This window comes from Nuphar pumila, chromosome 8 (assembly GCF_984573655.1).
Source record: "Nuphar pumila chromosome 8, dmNupPumi1.hap1.1, whole genome shotgun sequence".
Classification (NCBI taxonomy): Eukaryota; Viridiplantae; Streptophyta; class Magnoliopsida; order Nymphaeales; family Nymphaeaceae; genus Nuphar; species Nuphar pumila.
Window position 1 is genome coordinate 87544013 of NC_143256.1, and position 12584 is coordinate 87556596.

Consider the following 12584-nt stretch of genomic DNA (forward strand, 5'->3'; position numbering starts at 1 on the left):
TTATAGCCATAACTTCATAAAACAAGAATTTTACCATCAAGCTAAACAAAATTTCATAAATCAAATGATGAAGTTCCAGCCATAACTTCATAAAACAGAAATTTGAACATCAAGCTCATAAATCAAATGATGAAGTTCCAGCCATAACTTCATAAAACAAGAATTTTACCATCAAGCTAATAAATCAAATGATGAAGTTCCAGCCATAACTTCATAAAACAAGAATTTTACCATCAAGCTAAACAAAATTAAATAAATCAAATGATGAAGTTCCAGCCATAACTTCATAAAACAAGAATTTTAGCAGCAAGCTAAACAAAATCTCATAACACAAATGGTGATATTCCAGCCCATAGCTTCATAAAACAGAAATTGTAGCATTAAACTTAAATAAGACATGATCACCTAAATCAAATGGTGATGTAGCTGGACTGAATGAAATGGAGAACACGTTGAGTTCTCTGCTGGAATGGTGTGCTGAAGATGATGAAAGGCAGCTGCTGTTGGGCTGAAAGTGGAGAAATTGGGCAGCAGCCTTGATGGATCTCCTGTGGATGGTCTGAAGGAGAGGTGAAGGGCTGCTGTCTCCCCTGCGGCTGAGCTGAAATGAGTTTGGGCAGCAGAGATGGATGGAAGCTGAAGAAGTTGAAGGCCACGTTGGTTCGGCTGCAGCTGTTTGAGACAGTAGCTTGTGTCTTGCTGGATGGTTGATGAAGGATGGCAGGAACACGTTGGGTGGAGTTCCTTGTTGGATTCCTGTTGCTGGGCTGAAGATGAATGGGAGCAGGAACACGTTGGAATGTTTGGTGTCTGAAGTGGGGATGGCAATCGGCTGGGATTCCTGTTGGCTGGAGAAGCTTGGAAGGCTGAAGGTAACGTGAAGGAGCTGATGAAGAGGCTGGCTGAAGGTAGATGGATAGCAATCGTTGAAAGCTTGGTGGCTGGGCTGAAGAAGGATGAAAAGCAGGCTCAATGGAGTTTCTTGCGGCTGGGCTAAATGAAAGAGGCGATGCTGGGCTGAGATGGTGGATGAGCAGCAACTTTTGAAGGTGGAAGGGCTCCACGCTCAGCAGGAAACACCTGCAAAACAAAAGAAAACAGTCAATTGGCTCTCCCTTTGAATCCGTAGCCTTCCCCCTTTCTTAAAAACTTTTCAGCCCTTTTGAAAAAGAAAAAAAAAAGCAGCCCTTTCATTTATGAGGTTCCGTTACCTCATTTTTGAATTTTTTTTTTGAAATGGCCGTTTCAAGAGAGGCGCAATCCCTTTTTTTTCAAATTTTGGTTTTATTTCCCTAAGTTTTAGGCAAAATCAAATTTATGATTTTAGGGAAATTCGGTTGTGCCATTTAAGGCTGCCTCCTTCTAAAAAAAACTTTATTTAAACAAATAAAAAGAAATAAAATAAAAAATGAGAGGCTTTTATGGAAATGCCACCTCAACCCACTTTTAAAATCCTTTTGAAAATAAAGTTTTGTTTTGTTTTTGAAAGTCTTTGATTTTCAATTGGGGTGCCACATGTGTGTGGGCCCACTAACTAAAAAAAATAAATAAATAAGTATTGAGAACTAAAAAAGACAATTTTGCAAATTGGTATGAACTCCAGGTGGGTCCCGCTTGAGAATAAACAATTTACCTGAGAGTCTGAGTATGATGCTAGTTCAAAGGCGGGTCTCGCTCCATTTATTTGAAGATACGAGATAAAACCTTATTTGTTTTTCAAGAATTTGGAAAAATTGGTTTTTCAGGGCAAAAATATGGATAAATATAAAAACAAAATTTGTAAAGAGATTTAAAATCTTTTGCAAAAAGTCTTGAGATAAAATCTTTAAAATCAATATCCAAATATCAAGATTGTTTTCTTGAGAAAATTTTTTGTAATTCAAAGTCCTCGGGGTAAAATGGGAGAAGTTGGTAATTTTGAATACCCAGGGTTTTAAAAATCGGTTTTGAAAAGTTTAAAAATCAAATCTGGATTGACAATTTTGAAAATCAGGAGTTCTGGATCTCAAACTGGCATGCTATGCAGTGAAATGATGCAATGTTATGCAAATACATGTTTTATGAAATGTCACTCTGAGCTTGGACTTGGAAATTCTAACTTTTTGTCCAGAAAGAGGATTTTGAATTTTTGCAATTTGAAGATGTCTCTGAACCTAAATATAGAATTTTTTGAGGCTCAAGAGTGAAATTTAGGACTTTCTGCAAGGTTCAATCTTGGAAAATGACCATTTTGCCCTTTATTGCTTCCGGAGAACTGAAATGTGCCGATTGAGGGCAATGTCAAGAAGTGAGTGAAAATTTGGGGTGTTTACAGATGCCCCTCTTTGCTACTAAGCCGGCTTATGGTCGAGCTTAGTGGCAAAGAAAACACACCAAATTTGGGCTATATAAAAATGCCCCCAGTTAGAAGGATCTGACTGGGTATGAAGAAATTAGCCCGAGGAAGATGGTAGATATGAAGCGAAGAATTAAGAGAAAGGACTCACTCTGTGAGAGTGAAATTCAAGTTTATGCCCTTGACCTGGATGGGACAGAAAATGCTTCGTATGGAACGCAACTCAGGTTTTGACCCTTAACCTGATTGGGATATGAAAATATCTCATTAAAATGAGATTCAGGTTTGTACCCTTAACCTGATCGGGCGGAAAATGAAATACCTCTTTGATTGAGGCTCAGGTTTACACCCTTATCCTGATCGGGCGGAAAATGGAATACCTCTTTGAATGAGGCTCAGGTTTGTACCCTTATCCTGATCGGGTGAAAAATGAAATACCTCGTTGATTGAGGCTCAGGTTTGTACCCTTATCCTGATCGGGGGAAAATGAAATACCTCGTCAAAAGAGGCTCAGGTTTATACCCTTATCCTGATCGGGCAGAAAAATGGATGGAATCCTCGAAAGAAGAGACCATGATGGAACCTTCGGATTTTGCACAATAAATCCGACAGGGGTTTTGCAAAAGGAAGGAAAATGGGGTCCCTAAAGCTTGAAAAGGGGTGATCTTGGGCGTCACATTGCTGAGACTAAATAACTTTTGAAATTGCCTTTTGCGAGAAATGATTGTTGGTTCGACCTCGAACCGAAATGGGACTGTCTATGATGGGACAGTGGGGACACTGTGAAGTGTGCAAATCTGAGAGTTTATGTTCTCAAAGAAGAGAAGGAATCAAGTCCTTAGGAGGGATTTAAAATTGGTGTCAGGATGCATCGAAAACGGACATCAAGCTCTCACTTCACGTCAGGATAGCTAGAAAATATTGTCAAAATGTTGAGAATTTTGTTGTTGATTCAAAATATTTGAAAATGTTGCACATTGTTGTAAAGATATTCTTTCTTTTCTACCCAAAGCATTACCTCCAAACAAGGTTCACTTCATAGAATCGAGATTGGGAATCCAAATTACTTGTGATTGACCTTCTTCAAAGAAGTTATCAATTTCCTTGATATGAACAGGAAAGAGAATTTGATATCATGAAAGCAATCGATGAAAGGATATTGATAATAGAATTTCACAAATTTAAAGAAGATTCTTGATAGATTTGGCAGTTTGATATCCTGAGGGCTTCTCTCATGATAATCTTGCTGCACTCTTTTGGCTCTCTTGGGTTTTGGCTACATTCTCCTTCATTTTGGAGATGTTCTGACTTTTTTCTCTGTTTCTTTCTCCTCTCTTTCTCTCTTTTGGGAAGGGTACGTCACAAACTCCGTCAACTTGGAGATGTTTCGATCCTTCTTTGACGGTATTGGCTTATTGGCTGGAGATTTTTTTTGAAGGATAGCTGAAATTAAATATCTTTTAGGGATTGTCGGTAGGTTCATCGCATCTGCCTTCATCTCGACAGTGCTTTGGACTTTCCCTGGAAGGATCCGTCACAAACTCCGTCATCTTGGAGATGTTTCAAATCTTCTTTGGCCCCGGGAGTCTACTCGCTTAATTCGCCTTCATCTTGACGACAATTGAGAGATCCCTTTGCGGATATTTAATTACAACTTAGGTGATTTTAAGGAGGCAGGGCTTGGATGAATTCTCTCTTTTTCTAGCGCTCAGGATATTTCCACTGCCTCATTTTCACAAGAATGGTCTTTAAAAATGTGCCATTGACTGCGATCAATATCAATCATCTATGGCTTTGCAAAAACATTGAATCTTCTTTTCTAGCCATATCAAGGATTTATCCTTCATCCTTTTGGTTGGCCAATAGAAAGAATTTGAAGTTTGAATCTCTTTTCGCAAAAGCTTCATTCTCTTGGGAGTAATGTTGAAGGTGAAATAAGGTAAATATTTATGCAATAAAAATTCTGAAATCAACAAATAATTTGATTGACAACATGTTCTTGAAATCCTTGGTGAAAGAGAGTATTTGATGTCATGCTTAACGCATCCGTGACGAAAATTATCCTCTCCTTTCCCCAAAGGAGGTGACTATCAGTTCACTGGGAACAATATCAGTTCAATTGAGAACGACCATCGGTTCATTGAGAACAATATCGGTTCAATTAAGAATGACCATCGCTGGGAATAATATCAGTTCAATGAAGAACGATCATCGGTTCATTTGGAACACTGTCAGTTCAATGAAGAACGATTATCAGTTCACTTGGAACACTATCAGTTCGATGAAGAACGACTATCAGTTCGCTTGGAACCCTATCAGTTCAATAAAGAACGACTGTCAGTTCACTTGGAACACTATCAGTTCAATGAAGAACGACTATCAGTTCACTTGGAACACTATCAGTTCGATGAAAAACGATTATCAGTTCACTGGGAACACTATCAGTTCGATGAAGAACGACTATCAGTTCACTTGGGAACACTATCAGTTCGATAAAGAACGATTATCAGTTCACTTGGAACACAATCAGTTCGATGAAGAACGACTATCAGTTCGCTTGGAACACTATCAGTTCAATGAAGAACGATTATCAGTTCCCTTGGAACACTATCAGTTCGATGAAGAACGACTATCAGTTCACTTGGAACACTATCAGTTCGATGAAGAACATGGACCATTATAGAAAGTTAGATTGCTTCTATGAACGGTTTCAGGATTATCCCCTTATCCTGAACGGGGAATGGAAATTGGATGACTTGGCGGTCAAAATTGATAATTTTGGTAATTAGAAATTGGATGACCTGGAGGTCGAAATTGAAGAATTATGGAAAATGATTCAGGTTTTATCCCTTAACATGAAGGGGAAGATAATGGATGCAGAATTAATGTAACATGAAATGCAAATGCACATGAAATGTAAATGAATGCAAAATTAATGCAAGTGAGTGCATATATATGCAAAATGAGAGATTGGTTTATCCTGCCTGCATACAGGATGTTTTGAGGTAAAGAGAAATTTTCAAAAAAAAAATAAAATGCCCCAGTGTGACTGGGAAGGAAAATTTTGAATAAAAGAAGGATAATTGCCAAGCTTATTGACTTGATAGACATTCTCAAGATCATTCCTCACAAGATAGATATTTTGAAAAGGAAGAAGAAGCAAATAAGATGGCGCCAAGCTATTGAAAAATTCGATGACTTTATTGATGCTTTAAAATCAAGAAAGGAGAATGGGATTACATTATTCATTTTGAAAAAGCAAGATGAAAAATGGGAAATTGTTGGCATTGTCATCTTCTGGAATGATTGTGAAAAAAAACAATCTTTGTCATGATGACTAGTCCTCCTTTTCATCTTCAACGAGGAGCTTCTTGTCAATGCAGTCTTGAACAATGTTCTTAAGGACGAAGCAGTTTTCTGTATCGTGTCCTACTGCTCGATGAAATTTGCAAAATTGTTCTTTGAATCTGCCCATAATTGCTAGAGGATCAGAGGCTTTAGGCAACCGAACAATGTCTTTCGCAAGCATATACTCGAGGATACTCTCGAGTGTCTGATCCAGAGGGGTGAATTCTCGATCAGTTCTCCAGTCCTTGCGCTTTGATTTTTCCTGATCTTTCTTTTGATGCTGAGGGCTGGATTGGAGAGGTTTATCACTGTTGATGTCCTTCCCTTTTTGCCTTTTGATTCTCTCCAAACTGTTGCCATGATCATTCTTGTTGCTTTTGCTATTATTGAAAGATTTGGCCGCAAAAGTGAAGTGAGCCTTCTTTTTGGCATCTTGACTGTTTCTTGCAATGGTAAGGCCTTCATAGACTCCATTCTCTACTCCCATTTCGAGCCATTCAGCTCGTTCAATGAGTTCAACGAAAGACTTGGAGGGTGAGGTAGAGATTAATCCTCTCAGAGTTTGCGAAAAATTGTTGAGGATTAAGGATAAAGCATGCCTTTCTGATATAGGATCCCTCATTTTGTTGCAGGTCTCTCTCCATCTGTGAATGAAGTCCCTTGCCTTTTCATTTTCATTCTGCCTTAGATTGCAGAAATGGCTCAATGTTGGGAGTGCTTCAGTATTGAACAGAAATCGCTCAATGAATAGGTTGACCACCTTATCGAATTCTCGCAGCTCGATTGGATTGATATGCTCAGAGTACCACTTGGCGGCAGTGCCTTCTAGGCTACGAGGAAAACAGAGAAATAGGGCTCTATTGTCTCAATTGAATTTGGAGCATTCGGCGAAGAACATGGCGAGGTGGGCTTTGGGATCACCAGAACCATCGAACTTGATGAACTTGCGAGGCAGATTTTTCAGATCTTCATCACCTTCTAGACCGTCATAGAAGTCTTCACCGGTGAAGACTTTCTTGCCCTTGTCGCGAGCTTGCAGATCTTTAACCACTTTGGCCATTTCTTTGAACTGTGACTGCAGGGGCTCTTCTGCAACTTGATTCTTTGATTTGCGACTCCTTCTTTGTTTTCGGCCCTGTTTCTGAAATGCCGGAGGCACCTCATATGCTTCATCGGTGTCTTCCTCTGATTCTGATTCATCTGAAATTTCCTTTGGCTGAATTTGCTTCTTGGAGTTCTTCTTATCCTTGTGTCCATGGAACTTCTCTCTGAATGGGTTCTTCTCTGCACTGGTCCCAGCCTGTTCACTCATCATTTTGGTCATCATTTTCTGAAACATGGCATACATATGTGGGTCTATGCCATCCTCTTCTTGCTGTTGCTCTTGACTCTTTTCGGATCGCGGGGAGTCCATCTCTTCTTCTGAGGCCGACGACTACTGAGATGTCGTTGTTCTTTTTCCTGATCTTGTTCGAACCATCAAATGTTGTGGATGCCCTCTGCAGGATGAAGTCTTGATTAGACTCTGAGGAAATTTTGGATTGGGAAAAAAAAATTGATTATTGACAATATGGTAGACAATTGGAAGAATATCCCATTACTAGGGATGGAGTTGCCGCTGAAATCACGACAATTGTGTTGTCATTCTTTGTAAGAGAAATAACAACGGAAAATGTGCCTTGTTACCTAGGCGAGGTCGTCAACCACGAGGAAAAACACCATTTTGAAGAAAAGAGATATCTCTTGGAAAAACAATCCGCAAACGGATTTAGAATAAGGAGAAGGCAAGTGGGTAAACAATTTTCACCGCAATAATCAAGGTATGCACGAGAAACATAAGGTGAAGAATTTTGCAAATAAACAAAAGGATTGAAAATCATATGATTTGGAAAATTGCATGCAGGATAAAAATGCAGCTGGAAATTCGAGATCCAGTAGAACAGGAGAATGAAAAATCACCTAGAGTTTTGAAAGAAATTGGATATTTGAGAAAATCTTCCAGGGTTTGAGAAAATAAAAGGAAAAGATGAGAATATGGGTATTTGAAAATATTTTAGGAAAAATATAGGAAAATAGAGGTAATATAAGAACAATCACATTCTGCACAAACATTTATGCACATACAGCACTTCCCTAAAAGGCTGACTCTAGATGCATTATTTTGAAAACAGCTATAGGACCTTAATCCTAACTCTAGGTTCAGATCATCTTTGTCCAATCCAGTTATGCCGATATACCTGAATTAAAATCCGAGGTACGTGGCATATAATTTCAACTTCGGTTCTAAGGTAAGGTTTTCCAACATCCTTGAGCGCCTACCGATATACTTTGGACTGTGGCCCGCGGTACGTGGTAGGGGGGTGTTAACCCAAATAATTGGCCCAGTTGTGAGGCTCTGTCCCGAACTAGGGTTCTGGAAGAGAGCCCAACAACGTGAAGACCGGGTAATGATAGGTAATTGGGGTTTTGAAAAATGATCACATGCAAGAAATAGAGGGCTCTAAGTCCTAGAGAGATAGATTTTTGAAAATCTTTGAAGAAGCATACATTATTTACATTCAGATCCTAAATTGAGGAGAGTTGTATTTAGACCTAAGTCTATGTGAGCATGAAAATTTCTCCTCAATCTGGTCCTACCAAACCATGCCTAAGCTATATGCAGTCATTGTCAGCTAGGTCAGAATCTAGGCTCCTAGGTTCGCATGATATCAAAAGTAAAGGAGCTGACATTTTGTGAACATAATTTCGATAATTGAACTAAGTCAAGCACAATTTTGACCAAACGAGGACAGGTCCCATCACGGTCGCCAAACCTGTTATCGTCGCAAAATTTTTCCCGTCTTCCCTTCCTTGCGGAAGAGATAGGGAAATGCTTTCGCGATTCAAACTTGACCGGATTTTGGAAATTGTTTTGAAATACTCGCCTCCGTTTTGAAAATTGCAGGAAAATCCATGGGATGGGGCTCGACTTGTCGGTACGAGGTTCGACCGTTCCTGCCGCCTTTAACAGGGGTAATCGAACCAAGGACCAAAATTATGCTTGACTTAGTAAAATCAATGAAATTATGTTTTATCCTAAATGCACAGAGAATTCAGGCATGTGCTATGAGATTTGGTAAAATATGGGTTGGAAAACTATGATGTATGCTTAGAAAACATTTGGAGTTGAAAAGCATTTCTCAGGAAAATATGGAAATCAATCTCTCAGAAAAACTCAGACGAAGAAGGTTTGAAAATCTCGGGAAAGTTTATAAAGACTTAGAAAATCTTGAAGAGACGAGAATCTCACGAAAATCTTGAGAAAGTTTAGATGAGAATCTCAGAAAAATCTTGAGAAAGTTTATAAAGACTTAGAAAATCTTGAAGAAGTGAGAATCTCGAGAAAATCTTGAGAAAGTTTATAAGGACTTGGAAAATCATGAAGAAGTGAGAATCTCGAGAAAATCTTGAGAAATTTTATAAAGATCTGGAAAATCATGAAGAAATGAGAATCTCAGGAAAATCTTGAGAAAGTTTATCAGCTTTGAAAAATTATGAAGAAATGGGAATCTCAGGAAAAATTTGAGAGAGCTTAGAAAGACTTGGAAAACCATGAGGAAATAAGAATCTCAGGAAAACTGTAGGAATTCTTGAGAAAATATGAACTTTTGAAAAGGAAAGCATTTGTTGGGAAAACTCGGACTTTGAGAATTTTCTTAAGAAAATGATAGAAAATTTTGTAGGAAAAATTCATTGGAGAAGGAAATTCAAAACTTAGGAAATTGAATTCCTGAGAATCTTGTCTTTTGAAATGTTGGAAAATCGATTTTTTTGATTTTTGAGAAAGATGAAAATTCCTTTTGAAAATGGATCTTAAGAAAATAACTTTTTAAGGAAAATCATAGAAAAACTTTGATTTGGAAAATCCAACTTTGAATATCATCATAGTTTCTTGAGAAAATCGATTCCATGAAGTGAAAATCTTTTTGAGAAAATCATAAGAAAAACGAATGATGCAGATGATTTGAATGAATGAATGCTCTTTGAAAAACTTTCTGAAAATTTTGTTGGAAAAATGTGGATTAAGCCAAAGTAAATCCTTCACATATTCTGACTGTGGCCATGAATATGTTCAGAACTTATTTGAGTTAATTCATAATATTTTGAAAACATTGGAAATATGAGGTGCATTTTCAAGATAGCCTAAGAGTGTAGGCTCAATGTGACTGGTAGAGAGATGATGGATCTGGGTCTCGTCCATATTCCGACTAGGGCCGTAAATATGGACTCCACCGAGTTCATCAACTCTCTAAGAGTTGGTGCACGTGCCATTCGTGTTCATCCACGGTGAATTTTGAAAGATTGAGATGTATGCATCATATAATCAGGATATTGCTGAAATCAAACTATATGAGATGCGGCCTAATCTAAGCAGTAAAAGTAAATCTTATTCCAAGGTTTACATTGAGTTGTTACATTGCATAACATAAAATAAAAGAAAATTGAAATGGAGCCAAAGGAATCAGCATCTTCTAGATTTTCCTGCAAAATGAGAGTTAGTACAAGATAACCAAAAAAATGGGTATATATATATATACAACAAAGAGGTGTATATCAGAAATTACTAAAATTGATGCTAAATGATATGTATCAATGAAAGTGTATTTACATGAGAAAATATATACATGAATGCTCATATATGGAAATAAGGACACATAAAGGGATATATATATAAGTATATATACATATATATATACATATATACGTATACATATAGGTAAATATACAGATATATTGATATATATATACCTATAATAAGAAAATATACACATTTAAGGGAAATTTTATATAATGGGTAAAATCAGAAAATACAGGTATAGCCAGTTTCTGTAGGGGATTTCACAAGGCTGTAATTTCCAAATTACAAGGTAATTTTCGATAAAACTGGGTATGGAGCTTCCCTATATATCAATAACAAAGCATACAAAAGATGGTTTATAGATCATGAATGGATATAAAAATATCCATCCGTGAACATGACTGATTATCAAGACTGCACATCTGCAGAAAATGGATATGTGCAGGAAATGGGTTGTGGAAGCATCATGGACTATTTCAAGGATATCATGAAAAGGATATGAAAAGCTTGGTGAAAAGGTGAAGATGTTGTGGAAAATGATGAAACAATATGTGTAATTAGTGCTGCAAATGGGGTGATATCATAACAATACAATACACAAGAATTTAGCATTAAGCTAAATAAAATCTCATAAATCAAATGATGATGTTCCAGCCATAGCTCCATAAAACAGGAATATTAGCATCAAGCTAAACAAAATCTCATAAAACAAATGGTGATATTCCAGCCCATAGCTTCATAAAACAGAAATTGTAGCATTAAGCTTAAATAAAACATGATCACCTAAATCAAATGGTGAAATTCCAGCCATAGCTTCATAAAACAGGAATTTTAGCAGCAAGCTAATAAATCAAATGATGAAGTTACAGCCATAACTTCATAAAACAAGAATTTTAGCAGCAAGCTAATAAATCAAATGATGAAGTTACAGCCATAACTTCATAAAACAAGAATTTTACCATCAAGCTAAACAAAATTTCATAAATCAAATGATGAAGTTCCAGCCATAACTTCATAAAACAGAAATTTGAACATCAAGCTCATAAATCAAATGATGAAGTTCCAGCCATAACTTCATAAAACAAGAATTTTACCATCAAGCTAATAAATCAAATGATGAAGTTCCAGCCATAACTTCATAAAACAAGAATTTTACCATCAAGCTAAACAAAATTAAATAAATCAAATGATGAAGTTCCAGCCATAACTTCATAAAACAAGAATTTTAGCAGCAAGCTAAACAAAATCTCATAACACAAATGGTGATATTCCAGCCCATAGCTTCATAAAACAGAAATTGTAGCATTAAACTTAAATAAGACATGATCACCTAAATCAAATGGTGATGTAGCTGGACTGAATGAAATGGAGAACACGTTGAGTTCTCTGCTGGAATGGTGTGCTGAAGATGATGAAAGGCAGCTGCTGTTGGGCTGAAAGTGGAGAAATTGGGCAGCAGCCTTGATGGATCTCCTGTGGATGGTCTGAAGGAGAGGTGAAGGGCTGCTGTCTCCCCTGCGGCTGAGCTGAAATGAGTTTGGGCAGCAGAGATGGATGGAAGTTGAAGGCCACGTTGGCTGGGCTGCAGCTGTTTGAGACAGTAGTTTGCATCTTGCTGGATGGTTGATGAAGGATGGAAGGAACACGTTGGGTGGAGTTCCTTGTTGGATTCCTGTTGCTGGGCTGAAGATGAATGGGAGCAGGAACACGTTGGAATGTCTGGTGGCTGAAGTGGGGATGGCAATCGGCTGGGATTCCTGTTGGCTGGAGAAGCTTGGAAGGCTGAAGGTAACGTGAAGGAGCTGATGAAGAGGCTGGCTGAAGGTAGATGGATAGCAATCGTTGAAAGCTTGGTGGCTGGGCTGAAGAAGGATGAAAAGCAGGCTCAATGGAGTTTCTTGCGGCTGGGCTAAATGAAAGAGGCGATGCTGGGCTGAGATGGTGGATGAGCAGCAACTTTTGAAGGTGGAAGGGCTCCACGCTCAGCAGGAAACACCTGCAAAACAAAAGAAAACAGTCAATTGGCTCTCCCTTTGAATCCGTAGCCTTCCCCCTTTCTTAAAAACTTTTCAGCCCTTTTGAAAAAGAAAAAAAAAATGCAGCCCTTTCATTTATGAGGTTCCGTTACCTCATTTTTGAATTTTTTTTTTGAAATGGCCGTTTCAAGAGAGGCGCAATCCCTTTTTTTTCAAATTTTGGTTTTATTTCCCTAAGTTTTAGGCAAAATCAAATTTATGATTTTAGGGAAATTCGGTTGTGCCATTTAAGGCTGCCTCCTTCTAA

At 37.9% G+C, this 12584-nt stretch overlaps 1 long non-coding RNA gene across 1 annotated transcript; it reads right to left on the reverse strand.

Annotated features, from left to right (window-relative positions):
• Positions 1-298: 298 nt before the first annotated feature.
• Positions 299-12310, reverse strand: LOC149830004 (uncharacterized). The gene is made up of 2 exons (XR_016433613.1): positions 11632-12310; positions 299-1080 (listed from the first exon to the last, which is right to left on the reverse strand). It is a non-coding gene; the product is annotated as an uncharacterized LOC149830004 (long non-coding RNA).
• Between the last annotated feature and the right edge of the window lie 274 nt (positions 12311-12584).